Source organism: Poecilia latipinna, unplaced genomic scaffold (genome assembly GCF_001443285.1).
Source record: "Poecilia latipinna isolate Pla-1442-1.1 unplaced genomic scaffold, P_latipinna-1.0 Scaffold2251, whole genome shotgun sequence".
NCBI classification, from domain to species: domain Eukaryota; kingdom Metazoa; phylum Chordata; class Actinopteri; order Cyprinodontiformes; family Poeciliidae; genus Poecilia; species Poecilia latipinna.
In genome coordinates, this window is record NW_015114867.1 from 52,183 (window position 1) to 59,176 (window position 6,994).

At 37.2% G+C, this 6,994-nt stretch overlaps 1 long non-coding RNA gene across 1 annotated transcript; it reads left to right on the forward strand.

Moving 5' to 3' along the window:
* Window positions 1-2,705: 2,705 nt before the first annotated feature.
* LOC106936970 (uncharacterized) lies at window positions 2,706-3,464 on the forward strand. The gene is made up of 2 exons (XR_001422279.1): window positions 2,706-3,183; window positions 3,251-3,464. It is a non-coding gene; the product is annotated as an uncharacterized LOC106936970 (long non-coding RNA).
* The last annotated feature ends 3,530 nt before the right edge of the window (window positions 3,465-6,994 follow it).

Here is a 6,994-nt window from a genome sequence, read left to right on the forward strand (position 1 = left end):
CTTTCCACAATAGGGCTCTTAATAATTTGTAGAACCAACAATTAACAAAGGAAAAAGTATAGATACAATAATAAATTGAGATTTTACCAGTTTTGTCTGCATTTAATTTACGCAACGAAAATACTTTAAAAGTACCAGCGATGGTATTTTTTCTTGTCATGTTGGAAACGGTATTTTGCCACAAACATCAATAATCAATAGAAGAAAATGTATCCGTCCTCTTTTTGCAAATTATTTTTTTGTTTTTGTTACCTGTAAACCCAAAATTAAAGATAAAATAGTGGTTCTTTTAAAATGACCTAACAATTTCTACATTTTACACTTTATCAAAAACATTTTCTCAAAAGATAATGCAACAGTTGCTGTCTGGTTTGTAAATTTTGCAGACTCCTGGCCTTATAATTATAGCAGTCTCTCCAACAATTCAACAAAGATGGGCTCTACTTTTACACCTCAACACAGTCGGAGGCTTTCACTGCACTGATGCAGCATTTCAGGCAAAAGGAACCGGGTCAAGTTTTGAGTAAATGTAATGTATTATAGTTTAAACTTGTACAATAACCAAAATTTAACCAACATTTTAGTCCAGCATGTTGTGAGCTGTGAAATGTTATCAGCAGTAGATGGGTAAGGGAAGCTAGTTTAGTTTTAATCGTTGACTAAATGTGGCAAATGCATTGGTACCTCTCTGTGATTATTATTTTAATGTTGTACTGTTTCCACAAATAAATTCTGTTTGTAAGAATGAAGAACAAATTTTGATGAAAATACAGAAATGAAATAAAGCTATTACAATATAAATGGCCGAAGTAAAGGAAAAGAACAAAGTGTTCTTAAACAGAGGCTTAAACCTTAGTCATCGGAAACACAAGCTGCCTGAGGATTAAACAGACATATTATTTTAAAATCTTCTCTCATTCAAAGTGTGTGGATGTGCACCATTTGTCACCTGGACAACAGAGCAGTGAACCAGTTAGAAAGAGTTTGAGTCCAATTTGAAACTGTTCATTAGTTGGAGATCAGCTGGCAGAGAATGGTGTTTTAAATAATAAAGCTGTTAAATCTGCAAAACATGATTAAATCCCAGTTTGAACATTAACCACAAAGTGATCTCTTGCAGAGATCACTTTGCAAGAGTGATCTCTAAGTTATTGACTAAGTCAATAACTTAGTCAGGTTATTGACGCAGTGCTCTCAGATCCCTCTGACCTTGTATTGTTACCAAATTCCTTCGTCTCTAAGAAAAAACTCATCCTTAGCTGTTTCATCATCACTAAAGGAGTGCGCCCTCTGGGTCCCTGCCAGGGTGAGTAAGAGGCCTCTTTGCACGGTTGTGCCTATGGGGTCATTTCTTTTCATAACCCAACCAGGGGATAAATAAAGGGAATGTTTGAGACATTTATGATTTACATGGGCCCTTGAATTACATTGTATAAAACAGCAGGTCTGAGGGAAATTATACACAAATCCTACAAAAAAATCCACCCAAAATTGGGGCGTCTGATGACAATAGTCTGCTGTTTCTTTAACTGGTTTAAATAATGTCTGTTAAATTAGTTGTATATGAACAAATGATGAACTAATGGGGTCTGTATAATAACCCTTTCATCTGACTGCAGGTCCTTAAAATTGGTAACAATGGTCTGTGTGGGATGTTTATGGATTCAATAAAGTGCATTAATTATAGATGGGTTGTCCTTAAAAGTTTTACTAAAATGTTTGAACAAAGCACTGGAGACATCGAGAACGGCTCAACTTTCTTCCAGACTGCCCTAAGACTTTCCATCCAGAGAGGGACAGGCTGCTGTGATACAATATTCCTTAGAGTTCCTTGGATCCTGTCCGTGTGTGTGTGTGTGAGAGAGGGAGAGAGAGAGGGCGCCAGTGCCAGTTTTTTGGGACAGTTGTCTTGACATAGTTGCCATGGAAAGGTCTTCCATCCAATGACTGAATTAAAATGCATTATTCCCTTTATAGATCCCCCCAATGCTGTCATTGGAGGGACTTTACTCAGCTCAAGAAAGATCTCAAAATAAAGAATACAGTCTTGGTTTTGAAATCATCCACACATAAGCTGGGAAATGAGCCATAACTTGGTACAGCTGTTTGGCCAAAGTTTGATATGATTTTCTTAAAGGAACAGCTAGATTTTTTTAAGAAAAAGTGGCTGTTGTTTTCTCTTAGTGAAGTTGGTAACAGTGGCATGTACCTTAATCTGTGATAGTTGGGCACACAAATCGCTGCAAATTGCATTGTGCTAAGTGGATTCTGATCATTTTGAAAACTACTAATCCTCGGCAGCAGCGTTACAATGTAGAACAGAGTCAGGTGCCACTGTTACAGAAGTCATGCAGGTATGACACAATTATGACTGTGGAGAATTATCCTTTCTACAGCTAGGTTCGTATGAGGTCGAAGAGGAATCAGTGAGTTGAGGTCATCAATTCCTTTTATTAAGACTGAAAGGCAGCACTGGTCCATTTTTTTTTTATTATGCTGTCCTTACAGGCTAACAGAACAAAATGACATCTAACAACAGTTTCTAGTTCTCTTTGTTGACCTCCGTCTAAGCTACGCCCTAAAGTGGGCGTTCCCTAACATTTGATTTGATTAAAACCTTAGTTTTGTGAGTGTGTGCTCTGTGTGTGCGTGTATGTACGAACATGCAAATAGGAAGTTGACCAAGGTGTCGGTGTGTTGCTTCTCCACAGGTTTGCTGAGCATGGTCTCTGTTCCTGGCATGGATTGGCTAGGGCCAAACACCATTTACTCAGTGCCGGCTGCCATTAGGAACTGCTTGACGTCCTGCCCGGTCTCGGCTAGTCCCAGAGACAGTCCTCTCTTCACATTGCCGCCGCTGGTTCCCTCACAGGTTATGGCTTCGGACTCGGACTACGGCTGCTGGTCTTTGATCCTCTGCAGCCTCTATTGGAGATGTGAGGATGACCTGGATGAAGTTCTTCCTCATCTCCATGCCCATCACCGACAGCCGAGTCTTCACCAGATCACCAGCTCACTGGTCGCTGGACTAGGCTCTGTGACCCCTGGTTGGCCTGCTGGGAACTCAAGTGTTCCTGAACCACATTCTGCAGTGATCGCATGCAGACAGAGATGAGGTGGTCCATGTAGCTAGCGTTGTAGCTGCAGGCCGACGTCAGGATAATCAGAGCTCCAAACAGCTGGGTAGGGTTGGTGTTGCTGGTTGCCCTCTTGTAGTTGGTCAATCCTCAATGGATGACTTTCCCCCCAGTGGCTGGGGAGACTCCAACTCTCCTTGTACTTGGAGGCAATGCTGAACGGCTCAGTGGGGAGATGATCATGAGGCGGGACAGCAGGCAGTGAACGGATCGCAGCCCTCAGTGTTACAACCCTCTGGACACGTCCCATAAAACTAAGCTAATGTGTTTAGGTGACCAAACATTCCCAAAAATATGAAATGGTTAATAAAAATGAGTAAAACATTTTTGTCTTATTGTGATCCTAAATTAAGTTGACTTGAACATTTTTTTAAATATTTACTAATTTAAAAGTTAGAGGAAAACCTATCGGTACAATAAAATGAGAATGCACAATTCGTGAGACTAGTCAATATCTAGAACCCCTCTATACTGATTCATTGTTCTCCTCTGCCCTGATCTCCCAGCCTTGGCTCTGGTGGTGGGATGTGGCGTTTTTTCACTGAATGGCATAATCAGGTCACAGGGAGTCCTCCCCTCCATGTTCTGGTGGTGGACTCAGGCCTTTGATTTTGATGACTCCAATTGTAATTTTGTTTCTCTATTTTCCAAACAATTTTCCAGAAACACCTGAGCTTTAATTCCAATTCCTTTTCACCAAATTTAATAGACCATTCTTTGCATAGAATTTGGCCTGGAATAGGGCTTTCTCTTTCTCCCCCTGAAAATATGATCAAATTATCAATTTGGAATCAATGTTACTGTTTGTAAGATAATTACTAAAGGACTAAAATATTGTGAAGCATTTCAAGAGTTTTCCAAATCTACCACATAAAGCTCAAGATGGAATATAAAATGTTTCAGATTTAACATTTTATCACTTATGTAGTTATCTTTATAATACCCCGCCCCCTTGTGTTTTCTTCTTTTAAAAGAAAACAAAAAAACCAAACATGACTCAGAAAGTTGGTGTTAAAGACCAATTGGTCAACATCAAACTATCCATCTAAGGAAAACACAGAATTATTTATTCTCAATGTGACCCAATGAAAATATTAAACCTATTATATGCTAGGCAGATCCTCTTTGATTAATGAAGATTCACTCACGTCAGCATGTCAAATGTTTGAAGTAGTTTCAAAGTGGTGCCAGTCTAAACCATTTTCTGATTAATTATACTTTTTTAATCACTGTGTATACTGATGCGCTAAAAAAACAACAACTTGAATACTTTTAAACACAAATGTAATTAGATATAATTAGGTTTTCTTTCCGCAACAGCAATGTGAGCTCCCTCTGTTAGGGAACATGACCGCTGCTTAAATGTCAAAGCTTTCATCTAAAATCTATTTTATTTACTAAAACATACATAAGAGAGTGAGAGCCATTTATAATCGATCAAGAGAATATTTGCCAATTGTTGATCTGACTGATTTTTGCATCACCAGCTAGAAGTGAAGTTTATACCTTTCAAGACTGAATTATGTAAACTTTGTCAGTTAAATATGGTTTGTTATTGTAGATACTTAAAATTAAGAGTTAAAATAGCAGTACCTAAAAATATTTCTTGCTTTCAAAACAGAACAACAGTTTTGGGTTAGAATAAAAAAACAACTTGCAAACCACTTTTTGAAATTTAATATTTACTTTCGATTCAGACTCACATTTGTGAAAATTTAGACTTCTGTATTATTTTTATTTTTTTTAAAAAGACATCACCACTTAACATCATTATTGTCATTTAGTTGATTTTTCTCAAAGCTGACTCGACATCTGAATAGTGGGGAATAGGGAACCTTTTGAAGATGGCTTAAGAGAGACTGCTGCGTGAAAGTGTGTGTGGATTATTTCTAATTGAATTTTCCATCCAGTAATAGAACTGAGGAAAACAACGGTAGTCATTTCATTTTGTTTTTAAATAGACAAATTTATGTTGTGATACAAGTCGTTTCTGTGGTTGCATGGATCAATCACATTTTGTAAAATTTGGTTCTGATAAAATTGCAATAATAGAAACCTCTGCATTGCAGAAATTAAATATTTTATTTTTCATAGTTTACAACATATTCTTTCACAACCATAGGTGGCAAAAAGGCCATTTTACTTCACTGAGGGTATAAAATCAATTTTTTTCTGCCAACATAGTTATTGCATTCTCTAGAAATAAGATTAAGTACACAGTCAGTCTTGCACCCCCACGCCCCCACCCTGCTCCCCCACATACTGAATTAGGCTCGGTGTCTCTAAATGAAACACCCGCACATCTAAAAACGTTATTTGTGGATTCTCTTAAAAATGATTTTGCTATTTCTGTGTGATGAATTATGGTAAAAATCGATAACATTTAATAAACAGCCTCTCTCGGGTTCTCTCTCCCCTCATCTTGCACACCGTGTCCTGCAAACATTATTTACCAAGTGAATAAATTTTAACCGAGAGGTCCTGTTCCTGTAGACGGTAACTGTGCAGTAATTGGTCCTGTAGACAGTAACTCTGCAGTATCTCTTCTCATCTAGCAGTCTACCTGTGCTGCACTGTGAAGTCAATAAGCTAATTTTCTAAAAAAAAAAAATCCAATTAAAGTTGAATAATGTCCAATTGATCTAACAGTTAATAAACCTTTTATCCCCTAAAAAAAAAAAAAAAAAAAAACCCTGTTACTATACTGAAGCACAGCAAAATGTCAAGGATAGACATGCTTTTATAGCTCTTTTGTAAGCTTTAAGTGTCAGGCCTCCTTAATACTAAGTGACCTTGTGAGTAACTCAGTGGCCACTAAGTAAAAGACATAAGGAGCAACAATGGGGAGAACAGATGTGTGCATTAGCCAGTTGAGGTAGTTGGGAACAAAGAGAGATGACACGCTGGCACACACAAGGAGCATAAAGAGCGTAAATATAGCAGCAGCTGTCCTGTTTGCTTCCAGTGGAGGGCTTTATTGCAGATTAAAAAATATATTTGGAGTGCTGCCATGTAGAAGCTGACCCACTAAAGCACCCATTTTCTATTGCACATTAATCAAAGAGTATGGGTGTTATTAGTCATCAGAAATGATGGTGTGCAGCACAGGATGTGGACAGAAAAAAAAAAGTCTTTATTAAACTTTATTGATTTTTTTTTTCCTTTAAAGTACTCAGAAATGGCATGATGGGAAAAAATCTGCTTATTCTCCCTATACTGGAGAGTTTCCAAGAATCCATAAATCTTGTTTTTTGTGGACTTTGTGTGTCATTAAAATAGAAACCTTTAGTCTGTATACTGCAGATGGAGTAAAAGCTGCTATGCTGTTAAAACTGCATATTGGCATTCTCTTTGTACAAATGTTTTCGATAAGTGCAGTAAGACATTTTCTCTTCAGTGGACGTCCTCTTTTGCTTTCCATTTCCTCTTTAAAAGTAAAAAAAAAAACATTGACTCTTTAATTTACCTTTTTTTTCAAAGCTTGAAAGGAAACTCACAACCGCCAGATATTTTTCCCAGTTACCGGACATCTGTGGTCATGCTTTTATTTTCCGTTTTAGGTTGGTCAGTCCTTATCTTTATAAATACTGGAAAAATTAGAGATAAAGTTTTTTTATGTCCAAATTAAGCCCCACACAGATGTTGAAAGTCGCATTTAGTTTAACCAAATGATCAAATAATTTTAGAACTACATTTAGTTATGTTTACATCTGTTTACCTGTTACTTGGTTGAGTTGTCAAGTTTAAAAAGGTTCAGTATTTAAATGACACATTGACCAAAAAAGTCCAAGTCTAAAACTATATGGAGTTAAATTTGTTTCACTTCAATCAAAAATAGAATGTCAAAAAAAATTTTT